Genomic DNA, 14,968 nt, shown 5'->3' on the forward strand with positions numbered 1-14,968 from the left:
TCGGTACCGATGAAAATAACCTATTTTCGTCGGCTTTCCCAAGGCCGACGAAAATCAATGGTCGGCTGACTATTTTCGTCGGCCCGGTGATGGACGACGAAAATAAGTGCCAGGCTATTTTCGTCGGCCTCGGTGATGGCCGACGAAAATACGTGCCAGGCTATTTTCGTCGGCCTCGGTGGTGGCCGACAAAAATAGCCTGGGAACATATTTTCGTCGGCCACCACCGAGGCCGACGAAAATTGATGGTTCCCCCCCAAAACAGATTTTTCTGCACCTATTAATAATTCACAACAATATACACAATATCACAATTCACATATACAGATTCACAAGCCTAATACATAATTCACAAAACACATTCACATATACATAAATAGTCCATAGTCCATTCAAATAAGTCTAGAGTCCATAAGTCCATAAGTCCATTGTCCATTCAAATACACAATTCACAAAACTCTAGTCCATAAGTCTAGAGTCCATAAGTCCATAAGCTACTCACTACTCACTACTCACTCCTCACTGATCACTCCGGCGGGCTGTGGGAGTTTTGGCCACTCCCTCCTCCGCCACCAGGAAGGTGGCCACTCCCTCCAGCACCATGGACGAGGAAGTCTTGGACGTTGACACCACCCTCCGATCCATGAGCATGTGACGCTGAACCCTGCAATTCATCAATCATTCAAATAAGGCTGTATTTTGCTATCACTATACCTATACATTGCTGTGTTTGGTCAATATTTGCATAAAACTAAACATGGAACGTCACCTGTGATCCATGGTGAGGAGGTTGTGCATGCATCCACGGGTACTGTTGTGCTGGCCACCCCAGAGGTGGTGGCACCCACCCCGACGGTGGCGGTGCCATCCACGCTTGAAATGGCTGAGAGCCCGCCGGTGGCTGGGAGACCGGTGGCACCCATCCCGGGACTGGCTGCGATCCTTGGGGTGGAGGCGTCCAAGTGCCTGGAGGTGCCTGCGTCCACCCAACACCGGTCCACTGTGGCTGCGACGCTGGAGCTTGTCCTGGCCACTGTCCCCATCCTTGTGCCTACGAGCCATTTTTGATAATAAAAAAAGAGTTGCTATGGAATTGAAGTGTTCAGATAGTGTTACCTGGGGAGGGCAAAAAGCGGGCAAGTTCATATCAGGGCCGAGTCGAGTAGTCATTTCCTGCAAATGGATGCAACGTTAGAATCACAACATTATACTTTGAATTCAATGACGACACGTGATGAGATAGACGGATTACCTGAAAATAAGAAGCCATATATTGTGTCAGCTGTCCAACCTGCTCCTGGGCTGCTCGAGCCTGCTCCTGTGCTGCTCGAGCCTGCTCCTGTGCTGCCCGAGTCTCCTCCTCCAGCTCAGCCTCTCGAGCAGACCTGGAGGAGCGAGAACTCCCTCCCGAAGACGATGCCTTCCCTTGACCTATTGTCCTGTTATATTCCACAACGCCGGTGCCAAAGGCAAACCTGCATGATACACATAGTTGAGCCATTAAGTGGACACATTCTTGTTAATGAAATCGTCGAATCAAACACAAACACCTCACCTGCCATGCTTTCTACCCCCACCACTGTGGTACAACGCCGAGGCATCTAAGTCTGAATGCATCCAGTCGAAGTCAGGCCCATGACGTTGAGTCATTTCCTCCCCATATGCATTCTGCAAAGAAAGTTGGAGTTAGACACAAAACATGCAATTTAATTCGTAAATACAAACTTGTTTACCATTTTCTCCCTTGCCGCCTCGCTGCATAGCACATCAGGTTTCGCCGGATCAGGGCCACGGTGACCACGGACGTAAACCTCCATAAAACTTGGAGCAACTCCACTTTCAGCTTCCTGCATGAAAAAGAAGAGTTAAACCATATAATTTTCATAGATGTAACATACAAGTTTGATTTATATACTTACCATGCGGCGTGCGGTACCAAGGTGTCCATCGGCGCCGTACCTGTGCCCCGGTCCTTCAGTGCCACGATTGGCACGGTGCTTGTTGGACTCTGCAATCCACTCAGGCGACGCCCATCTCTTAGCCAACCACCTCCAGGCTTCCATGTCCTTCGCCAGCCAATCCACAACGCTCTCCAGGTACTGCTCCTCTGTGAGGTAGATCTCATTGGCCCCTAATGCTTTGCTCATTTTCTGCCCCTTTATCTTCTTGTAGTAGTAGTTGACGGCCGCGATGCGAGCATTGTACATGGCATCCTTGATTATCTTATCAGCGCACTTCCGAAAGTGCCTCTTCACACGTGTCCACTGAGCCTGATCCTCCTCGATGTCATCCGGCAATTGGAACCTCCCCTACATATCAATGTAGAAGTTAAGTTAAAGTAAGATTAGGAGAAGCAATAATTCAATGAATTGCTTATATACGAAAGTAAACTCACCCAGAACTCGTCCCACACAGCCACCTAACAAGTCCTTCGTTTTTTTTCCGAACTTCCCCCTCCGCTACTGCTTTCCCCTGACTCCCCTGGCTCGACATAGTCCTTTAGACCCCAGTCAGCCCACTGCATAGCCGCGAACCTCTCGCCATTCAGCTCCACCATGCCAAGGTAGTAGAAGCGACAGAGGCTACCCAACACCGCGTTCACCTTGGGACGTCTGCCTGTACCGTCCCAAGTCAAGTCTTCCCATGACCTACAAAAATTAATAAAACAAGTAAACTAGTGCAATCACCTTCACATTAAAAAATTAACACAACAGAAATAAGCCCCACCATTCTCCATGCGGCCGGATGAGCCTCCTCTCGGCAGGTCTCGGACCAAGCACATTGCTCTTCTTATACCTAAGTATACAAGTAAATTCAATATGATGAAATGATTAGAAACTAATATCAATTAGATGTTGCATCACATTGAAGAATCCTGGCGGGAAAACCTTTTCAAATTTACAAATAAGAATTGGAATTTCTTTCTCAAATTTCTGCATCAACCTCTTCGATACCGTCTTTGCGCATACTTCTCTATAGAAGTAACTCAACTCTGCAAATATGCTCCAAAGCTCATCCTTAAAATAGCCTCGAAACATCACGGGCATCAGCCTCTCCATAATAATATGGTAGTCATGGCTTTTCAAACCGATCAATTTACCGGTCTTTAGATTGACTGCCCGTTTCAGATTTGCCGCATACCGATCTGGAAATTTCAGATTCTTCAACCACTTAAATATTTCTTTCCTTTCATCCGGCTTGAGGCAGTAATCAGCTCGCGGCCTACTTTCATGCCCTTTATCGCTTACTTTCAATTCGAGCATCGGCCTCTTACAAATTTCAGCCATGTCTTTTCTTGCCTTCATATTATCTTTCGTTTTATCAGTCACATCGAAACATGTGCTTATGATGCTTTCAGCAACGTTACGCTCTTGGTGCATCAAGTCTATGTTGTGCGGCATGATCAAGGCTTTTGCATACGAAAGCTCCCATATTGATGAAATATGGGTCTAGTTATGGTCCTCCCCGTAGCCTTGGAACCTATCATTTTCTCCTTGCTTCAGACAAGCATGTCATGCCATTATCTGCGGTGCAGTTTGCCTCTTTGGTGGCCCATTTCTGATTTTGGCTCCACCTCTGAATGCAGTAAGCGAATTCCTGAAATCATGCTTGAATGGAGTCCAACGTCGATGATCATCAAAGAATGACACTTTCCCACCATGCTTCAATCTGAATGCATCCGTATCATTCATACATATGGGACATCACAACCGACCATGGACACACCATCCAGACCAATCTCCATACGCCAGCAGATCATGCACTGACCACAAATAAGCAGCGCGCATGGTAAACTCCTTTTCAGTATGGCTGTCATAAGCCTTCACACCTCTCCACAATTGTTTCAGCTCTTCAATTAAAGGGCGAACAAACATATTCAGCTTTGGCCCTGGATGCTCGGGGCCTAGGATGACTAGTGCAAGGAACATGAACTCCTCTTTATTGACCAACTCAGGAGGAAGATTATATGGCACAATGAAGACAGGCCAACACGAGTAAGGGCTTGCACTGGTATTGATAGGTGTGAATCCGTCCGTCGATAGACCAAGCCGTACACTCCTAGGGTCGTTTGCAAATTCGGGATCAAACTCGTCAAATGCCTTCCATGCATCACCGTCCGACGGATGGACCATTATGTATGGATCAGTGACGAGACGTACACCATTCTTTGGCCACGTCATATGCAGAGCTATTTCCTTGTTGAGGAACAACCTTGAAAGCCGAGGAATGATGGGCAACCGACGAAGTTGCTTAGCTGCGACCTTCGTAACTACCAATTCACCCTCATCATTTGTCACCTCGACATATCTAGAAGCTTCACAATGCTTACAACGGTCCAGCTTGTCATCCTCCTTAAAGAATAGCATGCAACTGTTGGGACACACGTCGATCTTCTCATATGTCATCCCAAGACCAGCCAACATCTTCTTTGCGAAGTACATATTCTTTGGCAACTTATGATTCTCCGGGAGAACCTTGCCCATAAGTTGGACGATGTCGTTGTAAGCACTGTTTGAAATGTTGTGCTTCGACTTTATCGCCATTAGTCTTGTGAGAGTCCCAAGAACTGACATCTGAGTGTGCTCGTGCAGTCTCTCTTCTCCCGCGGCGAGTAGCTGGAAGAATTCTTGAGCATCGCGTGGAAGCTGCCCCGGCTCCTCAGCGTTCATTTCAACCTCCCTACCAAGATCATGCAACATATCGTCCATCCTATCATGATCGTCATCAAGCTCCACCTCCGCGTCAACGTGTCTAATAGACTCTCCATGCCGGTACCATACAAGGTAGTTCGGCATAAACCCACTTTTGCAAAGGTGTTTCTCCATTTCTTCCTTCTTCTGAGGCCACTTGTTCTCGCAGCGATTGCAAGGACACTTCACTAGACGACCAGTTGCATCTTTGAAAGCGTGCTCAAGAAAAGCCTTTGTTACACCCATCCATTCATTCGAATGTGCCCCATCCTTTCTCCACCCATCATACATCACCCTCCGATCACCGTCCATTTTAAAGGCTAAACAAAAGTCAAAGAACATCAACGATCGTCCGTGGCTTAATTAGGTGAACTCCCTATTAGGTAAAGGCCCTAAACCCACCCAAGAGTGTAGGCTGATGCTTGTGATTTATGACGTGTAGCCTACGATTGTCGCTAAATTTCGGCAGCATAACCCCGCTGCTCTCCAAGCACACGCCTGAACATGGTGTGTTGGAGAACAACTGGGTTACACAACCGAAATTCCACGTCAATCGTAAGGCACATGTCACAAATCACAAGCATCGGCTTACACTCTCAGGCTGTCCAAAATATGTGGACAATTCCGGAACGGCGAACCTCTCAAGGCAATGTGACGTTCGCCGTTCCCGAACGGGTGACGCATACGGTTCGCTACGGTTAACGATTAAAACTGAGAATAATGTATACCTGAGAAATTACGAAAACAATGTATACCTGAGAATAATGTACGAGTCTAGCTAACGGTGGAGAAGGTCAAGTCGGAAGAACACCTATGTACAAAAAATATTATTGTCAATAAAAAATTCGGCAGCACCTCCCCTATAAACTGATGTTTCTAAAACCTGCAAATAAACGACAACACGATGGTTGCCAACATAGAAAACTACACGATAGCTACATAATAAACAATATGCTGACCAGTATATGCTAAACAATATGCTGACCAGTATATGCTAAACAATATGCTACAAGTATATGCTAAACAATATGCTACAAGTATATGCTAACTATATACTCACTAACTTTCCTTCATCAAACATACTAACAATTTCCTAACTATATAATCACTATATGGTTAGTTTAACATAATGCTATGTTAAACAATATACTTTACCATGTGCTAAGTAACTAAAAAAATTTAAAATTTTACCTGTTGGACTAGGAGGCAAGGCGGAGCTCGGTGCGGCTGCGACGGGGGACGGCGGTGGAGAGAGCCGGTGCCCGAGGCTCTTGGGCCGAGGGCGGTGGTGGGGGCGAGGCTGCCGCGCAGTGGGGGCCGTGTCACCGGAGCTACACGGGCGAGCGGTGCCCCTTCGAGGAGCCGGGGCGCAATGGGGCGGGCGCCGCCGGAGCTGCAGGGGGCTGGGGCGCGATGGGCGCGAGGCGAGGGCGGCGCGGCGGGCGCGAGGCGGGCGAGCAGCGGCAAGGGCGCGTGAGGACGGGCGGCGTTGCGGCGAGGGAGGACGGGGGGCGGGCGCCGACGGCGGCGCGACGACGGAGGTAGGGCGGGCGGCTGCGCAAAGAGAGATTGACGAGCGAGAGAGAGAAACTGCGCGCTGAGGCCGATTAACGGGCCTCTATTTTCGTCGGCCTCAGTGAGGCCGACGAAAATAGTGGTCAGTTAATGCCTTATTTTCGTCGGCCGGGAGAAGGCCGACAAAAATAGTTGACTTATGTTCGTCGGCCTGGCTATGACCGACAAAAATAAACCTTATTTTCGTCGGTCTTGGGGCCCACGAAAATATCGTTCCTATTTTCGTGGGCAGGCCGACGAAAATATGTACTGGCCCACGAAAATAAGGTGTATTTTCGTCAGTTCCGAGGGCTGACGAAAATAACTATGTATTTTCGTGGGCCGACCGACGAAAATATCTAGGCCCACGAAAATTTAGGCGTTTCCTGTAGTGCTCCCCATGTACGACGGTCATACAGACCCGAAGGAATTCTTGATGAGCTACGAAGCAACCATATCTTCATATGGTGGCAATACTGCAGTCATGGCAAAGTCTTTTGTCATGGCTGTCAAGAGCGTCGCTCAGACCTGGTACTCCTCTCTTCGGCCAGAGAAGGGAGGAGGCATTCAGGTTCTCTGAGATGACCAGGGGCTTCGGAGGAAGATTTCATCCGAGGCATGTCAGGTCAATTCATAACTCCACTCAAGGCGATGATCGAGGCAGCCAACAGCAAAGGCCACAATACTCTTCGCAAGCTTCGGGCCAACAGCAAAGCTCTGCTCGGCCGCCAGCGCCAAGGGGCAGAGGCGCCAGGGGCTTCGGGGGAAGGTTTGGAGATCAACCAAGAAAAATTTACTGCCTATTCTGTGGTGAAGACAAGGGCCATACCACCAGGATGTGCCACGTCACCATCTAGAAGCAAAAGGAGATAGCAGAAGCAGCAGCGCAACAAAGTCAGCCGAAGCAGGTCATGCATACTGCTTCGTATCATTCGCCTTATATTCCAGAATATGTAGGCAACCACCCTGCAGCTTCTGTTGCTTCGGCAAGCCAACCCCAAGCATCTTGGCAACAGCCTCCACCACCACCGCCGACGCAGCGAGGACAGCAGCCAGAAGGGAGTCAGCACAATCACCTTCAGAGGGACTTCAAAGAGGAGTCCGAAGCTCGCACAGACAATAGCACTGTGCCAGAGTCGAAGCACATTTATTAATAAATATCCTACCTAAACAGCAGTTTTTTCGCATTTTTACATTCAGTATTACTTTTTTGTTAAAAAGGAACAATTTTGGGAAGTTTAAGTGTCCTTTATCATTTTTCAATTTCTTGTAACACTTTCGTCTTTTACCATAATAAAAATATGTCTTTTCCATAGGCTTGAGTTGCCGAAGCATACGAATTTATGGTGGCATGAAGGACCTTTGTGTTATCAAAAATTTGTTCTAACGGACACAGTGCAAATTGTTCGAAACAGTAAAAAGTCGTTCCTAAGGGAGCGCAGAGTAAGTTTTCTGAGCTTACAGCGAAAAGTCAGCGCTGATTCCGCCGAAAGTAAAAGGCAAAGAAGCTCCTAAGGGAGGCTTACAGTGAAAAATAAACGCTGATTCCACTGAAAGTAAAAGGCGAAGAAGCTCCTAAGGGAGGCTTACAGCGAAAAATAAACGCTGATTCCGCTGAAAGTAAAAGGCGAAGAAGCTCCTAAGGGAGGCTTACAGCGAAAAGTCAGCGCTGATATAAAAAGTGTTTGTGCTCTATTACAGGGATATGTATCTGCGGCACAAATATCATTTTGCATAACATAACATCATCACATCATTCTGCGTAACATAAGCACCATACAGCATATTGCATGTGGAACAAGAAGGGGATACAGTATTGATCTTCGGAGAATATTTTGGAAAAGAGAAAATCGTGCTAAGGCACAAGACAAATCGAGAAGAAGTGTAGCTTCATTAGAGAGGCAACAAAAAACTTTTCTATAGCTTCGGAGAATATTTCACGAAGCTTGGATATTCTTCATCAGGGAAGTATGCAATTTCTTGTGATATAAGATTTCCTTCATGAAGCATGAAAAGAAGGGAAGGTGTTTTTTCGCCGAAGGCTCAAAAAATAGTATGTATGCAAGATTTCATGCATCGTAAAGAATTAAACTATACATTGTTGGGGACTTGTTCTCAAATGCTATGAGTTAAGAACAAGGCAACACAGAGAATGTTAAACGATAAAGTCCTTCGTCCTTTGAAGCATTATTTCCCTTAGGATATAACGATCTTCGGACGAAGGTCATGAAGGACGAACCTTCATCATCACAGTGTACATTAATGAAAGACGAATTATATGAAACATAAAAGATAACATGAATAATCATATAACATTATCCATTTAACTTTATTGTATCATCATAGAGAAATAGAAACAATATCGAATTATAAATGTACCTTCGGCTTGGAAGGAGATGAAAATACAAGTGTGACGCAAAAGCAAATGCCAAGTCAACGTGAACAGTACGGGGGTACTGTTCACCTATTTATAGGCACGGGGTACAACTCATACAAAATTACATACATGCCCTTTACATTTGGTGATAATTCTATAGCACTCTATCGAGGTCTAAATGGCCTTTTCATCTTTAAGTCGGTTCCCTTTTCTGCGAACATGCCGAAGCTTTCCTGCCTCACAGCTTCAGCGCTGTGTCAACCTTTGTATCTTTTGAGCTTCTCCCTTTCTGATACGAGTCCGAAGATACCTGCTCACACATTATAAAGCCGCTTCTCCCTTGAAGACCTTCGGCGACGAAGCATAGACCCAACAGTAGCCCCTTTCGCGGTGCTAGATCGTTTTTCGTAACGAGCTTGATCCGTGAAAAAAGTCTCTTAAGCTTCGGGGAGCCGAAGGTCCAAAAAACACCTTCCCTGAGCTCGTTGCCGAGAAACGATTCACTCTCCCTGCGCGTAGCGGCCCCACCTTGCAGAGTTACTGTTCGGTCTCTGTGGTCCACCGTTCAGCGAGTGCGAGCGGGTGTCCGCCTGGTGTAAAACTTCTGGCGCTTCGCCTTCTTACCTGCGGCACTATATAAACAGACGAGTAGGTGTGAAGTTACCACAGCATTTACTGCTATTTGCACTGTTTTGCTGCCAAAATTTTTAACCATCACCGAAGCTTGTTTGCCAGAATTGAACGAAGCTCCATCTTGAAGCCTGCTTCGGAGAAAAAAGTATTAAAGTTTCACAAGTTCATAGTTAAATGGCCAGAGTCCGCTCTACCGCTAGGGTTGAACGTGAGGGGGACGAAACTGAAGCTTCGGAGACTGTCCCTATCTCCAAAGCCATGCAACGATCTGGGCTAGTGACTTCGGAAAAGGCTCCTATTGATGATGTAGAACAAACAATCACTGAAGCAGAAGGAGAAGATGCTGAGGAAACTGACCCCGAAGATGATTATCACCTTGCTACGCCAAGCAAACCCAGCCATTTGGACTTCGGGAAATCTACTGTTTCGAAGGCTGATTTGTCCAAGATGGTAAAGTCAGGCTATTTTACTGAAAATCAAAAGAAGCTATTACGCTTCGGGGGAGAAGAGACTACCCCAAAGCCGGAAAAAGATGAAATTGTTATTTTTAAGAGCTTCCTAAAGGCTGGATTAAGATTCCCCCTTCATGGGATTATTGCAGAGATATTAAAGAATTTTGGAATCTATTTTCACCAGCTAACCCCCAACGCTATCGTTAGGCTTAATGTTTATATCTGGGCACTCCGAAGCCAGGCGGTGGAACCGTTTGCAGACAGCTTTTGCCGGGTTCACGAATTGCACTATCAGACAAAGGCTAGAAAAGATGGATTACATGAGAATTTTGGGTGCTATAATTTTGCTTATCGGAAAACTACGAAGTATCCTGTGATCAGCTACCGAAGCAAATGGGCAACAGGGTGGAAATCGGAATGGTTCTACGTCAAGGTTGATGACGATAAGGAAAAGCTTGTGCAGAGTCCACTTGAACTGACCTTCGGAGAAACCCGCCCCCAGTGCCACATGTTACCAGAGGGTCCGACTCAAAAAGCAATGTATGAATTCAAAATAATTGCAGAGAATATCAGTACAAGGGACCTGGTCCAGGAATTCTTGGCTTTCAAGGTTTTCCCTAGTGTAAAAGAGTGGGAAATGCCGAAGCTGGAGGGGGAGAAGAAAAAAGGTGAACTTGTACGTTTGCCTTACTACTTCAAATTTAAGAAATACTTTAATACTCCTTGCCAAGAGTGGCTGGATATGATTGAAGTGATGTGCAACGAGATACTTGGCAATTATTCGAAAAAAGAAGATCAATTGATGACCGCAGCCTTCGGCACCCGACCGAAACGAAGGCTAAATCGAGTATTGGACGCCTTGGGTTTCGAGTACCCAGACTACGAAGATCTGAACAAAGGTGCCGGAGGCCAAAAAAGGAAAAGGGGAACTGAAGCCTTAGATGAAGGTGAAAAAGAGCCAATAAAGAAGAAAATTCCAAAGAAAAGGAAAGCTTCTTCTCCGAAGCAACAAATATCCGAAGCAGAAGAAACCCCCGCATCGCCTTCTGCTGCTGTTGTTGAGGAAATTCTGAAGGTAATGACTGAATCCTTACCTGCGAAGCTAAGTCCACTGGGTCCACAACTGACAAAGTTTTTTCAGAAGGACAAGGAGCCCGAGAAATCGAAGAAAACAATCAAGGCAAGGAAACAAAGAATCATTACCGTGACAGAGGTGATTGACAAAACGCCACCAAGAGCTTCGGCCCAAAAAACACGAGCAGCTTTAGAGGGGGCAGATATTGAAATTGCACCTTCAGAGGCCGCAGCCGCCGAAGTTACCTCAGCCGAAGATTTGAATTTAGAGAGCACAATTGAACATATTGACCAAATGCTGCTAGACATGGCTGCAGAAGAAGCTGCCACTGCTGCCGAAGAGACTGTGACCGCAGCGTCAAAGAAAGGAAAAGAAATTGCTGATGAAGCTTCAGAAAACGAAGCCTTCGCATTCCAAAACTTAGTTGGAGAACATCTAACAAAAGCTGAAATAGAAGAGCTTAAAGAGTATGCCCAATCCTGTGGATACAAACCTGGGGCACTCCTCTTCGGAGGCGTTGATGACGAGAAATTAGAGTGTATTCGGGACCAAACAGGGGCTAAAGTTATCAGTACTCTGTCCAAGAGTATTGGATTCCCGAAGCTAGAAACAGATATCAGCCGCTACCGACGACAACATGTCGTTGGTAGTTTATTTTACTCCAACTTCAAGGTGAATGACTTGTCTCTTAACCTTTATTGCTTCTAATAAAAACATGTCTGACAAAGGTTGTGTTTGTGTAGAGTATGTTATTGAGCAAAGCCTTGCAAATGCAGCAAGATCTTGAAGATAAAAAGCATGAAGTTATAATTGGAAATTTGGAAAACAAAATAAAGGAGCAATCAGATGCTTTTGAGAAAAAGAACTTTGAGCTTCAGGCAGCCGAAGGTTTACTGGCGGAAGCTGAAGCAAAAATATCAGAACTGAACTCGAAGCTTCTCCGCCAGTCTGAGCAGTTCGAACGAGAAAAACAAGATCTCAATGCAAAACTTGAAGCCGAAGCTCAGCAAAATTCGGATTTGAGAAAACTACTGACAAATCTTCAAGAAAAATGCCTGGAATTTAGCAACAAGTGCATTCAACGACTAAGAAAAATTTTTTACTCGGTTGGAGCTAGCAGCGAAAAATTTACCCCCTCGGCTGAAGATCTACCAAAAACCTTCGAACACATTGAGGGGGAGATTGACGAGCTCGACGAAGTCATAGCTGGGCATGGTGACTTCTGTGCTTGGGTGGCTTCTCGAGGGACTGCTGCAGCCTTCATGAAGGCTGGCTGTGATCATGGGAAAATTGTCAATAGGCCAAATTTTACTTTGTCACCATCAATCCTGGATGACATCCCTGATCTCGCCCGAAGCATCTCGAATCGATTTGTAAAAATGATATGGACAAAAGGTGGTCGAGAGAAAGCTGGAGACGAAGCTCGTAGCCACCTTGATCCAGTAAGAAATCATACCTTGTGCTTACCTTTTCCTGTAAACCTGATTCTGACTTCCAACGACCTTATTCATGTAGGATGACGAAGCCGAAGCTGATGATAAAAAATAACGCCGAAGCCGAAGCTCCTTGGAGATTTAGATAGTAGACTGCAGACAGTACTTGAAAAACTTTTGAGATAACTTTTGTAAATGTAAAAAAACTTGTTTTTAATGTATGCTGTTCATACCTTGTAATATATCCTTAACCTTTCACTGATGTATGAGAAATGCTTTGATGTGGACGAAATTTCCTTTTTTGAGCCGAAGGCAAAAAAACACCTTCCCTTCTTTTCGTACGCAACGAAGCATAGAAAACAACATTTTCCTTTTTTCCGAAGCTCTCCTTCATAGAAAACAACATTTTCCTTTTCTCCGAAGCTCTCCTTCATAGAAAACAACATTTTCCTTTTCTCCGAAGCTCTCCTTCATACAAAACAACATTTTCCTCTTCTTGCCGAAGCAACCATTTTATGCGATGAAGATGATTATCCTACATATGCCTAGATGAATGTTTATGAGTGCAAATGCTATGATGTAATGTGATGCGCAAATGATTGGCCAAACACGTATCCGAAGCCATATTCATAGCCATTATTTTCTTAAAAACAATCACACCTCAGCTCTGCATTCCCTTAGGAACGACTTTGGAGCTTTTTCGCCTTTACTTTTGGCGGAATCAGCGTTGACTTTTCGCTGTAAGCTCTGCATTCCCTTAGGAACGTCTTTGGAGCTTCTTCGCCTTTTACTTAGGCGGTATAAGCTCTGCATTCCCTTAGGAACGTCTTTGGAGCTTCTTCGCCTTTTACTTAGGCGGTATAAGATCTGCATTCCCTTAGGAACGTCTTTGGAGCTTCTTCGCCTTTTACTTAGGCGGTATAAGCTCTGCATTCCCTTAGGAACGTCTTTGGAGCTTCTTCGTTTTTACTTTTTGGCACTCGATGGTGCGCTCTCAGCTTTTACATTTACATTCTTTGGGGGATTTTGCTCTTATAAGACTAAAAAAGGAAATTACATATGCTGGCCCCATTAAAAACCTTTCTCCCCCTTTGGAAAGGAAAAGGGTGCCATGAAAGAAAAAATAAAAATGTGAAAAATTACATCGAATTATACATAATATCGCCGAAGCTCATCCGCATTCCAAGACCTAGGAATGTCATTGCCGTCCATATCTTTCAATCTGTATGAACCAGGTCTTGACGAAGATGCTACTAAGAAAGGCCCGTCCCATTTCAACTGCAATTTGCCCACTGTTTCCGGGTTGGCCACCCTCCGAAGCACCAAGTGCCCTGGCTCAATATTTTTTAGCCGAACCTTTCTATCCCGCCATTTGACTGTTTCAGCTTGATATTTATTGATATTCTCCACGGCTTGCAGTCTGATCCCTTCTAAAGCATCTTTTTCTATAGAATAAACAGCTTCGGAATCTGATTCTGCCGAAGCTACTATCCTTATTGATCCGGCTTTAGCTTCCTCTAGAGTTATTGCTTCGTCACCGAATAACAACTTGAATGGAGTGAAGCCTGTAGACCTTGATGTTGTCGTGTTGTGGCTCCACACCACTTTGATTAACTGATCTGGCCATTTTCCTCTGGGTTGATTGAAGATTAACTTCATTATTCCTGTCATTATAATACCGTTGGCTCTTTCAACGAGTCCATTTGACTCTGGGTGCCTAACTGATGCAAAATGGATCTTCGTACCAATTTGGTCACAGAAATCCCTGAAAGCTTCGGAGTCAAACTGTGTTCCATTGTCCACAGTGATAGCCTTTGGCACCCCGAAACGACAAACAATATTTTGCCAGAAAAACTTTTGGACAGTAGCCGAAGTTATTGTGGCTAAAGGCTTCGCCTCAATCCATTTAGAAAAATACTCCACAGCTACTACAACATACCTCAGGTTCCCTTGGGCCGGTGGTAACGGACCTAACAAGTCAAGGCCCCACCTTTGCAATGGCCAAGTGGGTTGTATGAGTTCTGTTAAGGACGAAGGTTGTTTTTGATCTCTTGCACATTTCTGACAACCTTCGCATTTTTGAACCAATTCTGCTGCATCCGAAGCTGCCTTCGGCCAGTAAAACCCTTGACGGAAAACTTTTCCAAGTAACGGCCTAGATCCGATGTGAGATCCACACAGACCTGCATGTATTTCTTTCATTAACTCTATACCTTCGGTTCTGGATAAACATTTGAGCAGCGGAGCACAAACTCCATGTTTGTACAACTCCCCTTCTATCATGACATATGGACGAGCTCTTGCCTCTATCCTCTTGTTATAAGCTTCATCATCTGAAAGGAATTTACCCTGAAGGTAAGAGATGATCTCGGTTCTCCAATCTTCGCTAAAAACAGGAGATATGTTAAGAACTGCTCTTTCAAGAAGTTCCACCGAAGGTGCTTTTATTGTTTCAAAGAACACATCCGAAGGTAAAGGCAGCCCCTGTGCTGCTGACTTAGCTAGCAGATCAGCATGCTCATTTTGTCCTCTAGGGATATTTTTGACAGAAAACCCTTCGAAGGAAGCTTCGACTCTTCGAACCATATCCAGATATTTTTCAAGCTTCGGATCCTTAGCCTTACAACTTTTGTCAATATGACCCGAAACAACCTGGGAATCAGTTTTAAGTATGGCCCTTCTGATTCCCATTGCTTTTAACTTCCGAAGACCTAGAACCAATGCTTCGTACTCAGCAATGTTATTTGTGCAAT

This window comes from Zea mays, chromosome 4, assembly GCF_902167145.1.
Source record: "Zea mays cultivar B73 chromosome 4, Zm-B73-REFERENCE-NAM-5.0, whole genome shotgun sequence".
NCBI classification, from domain to species: Eukaryota; Viridiplantae; Streptophyta; class Magnoliopsida; order Poales; family Poaceae; genus Zea; species Zea mays.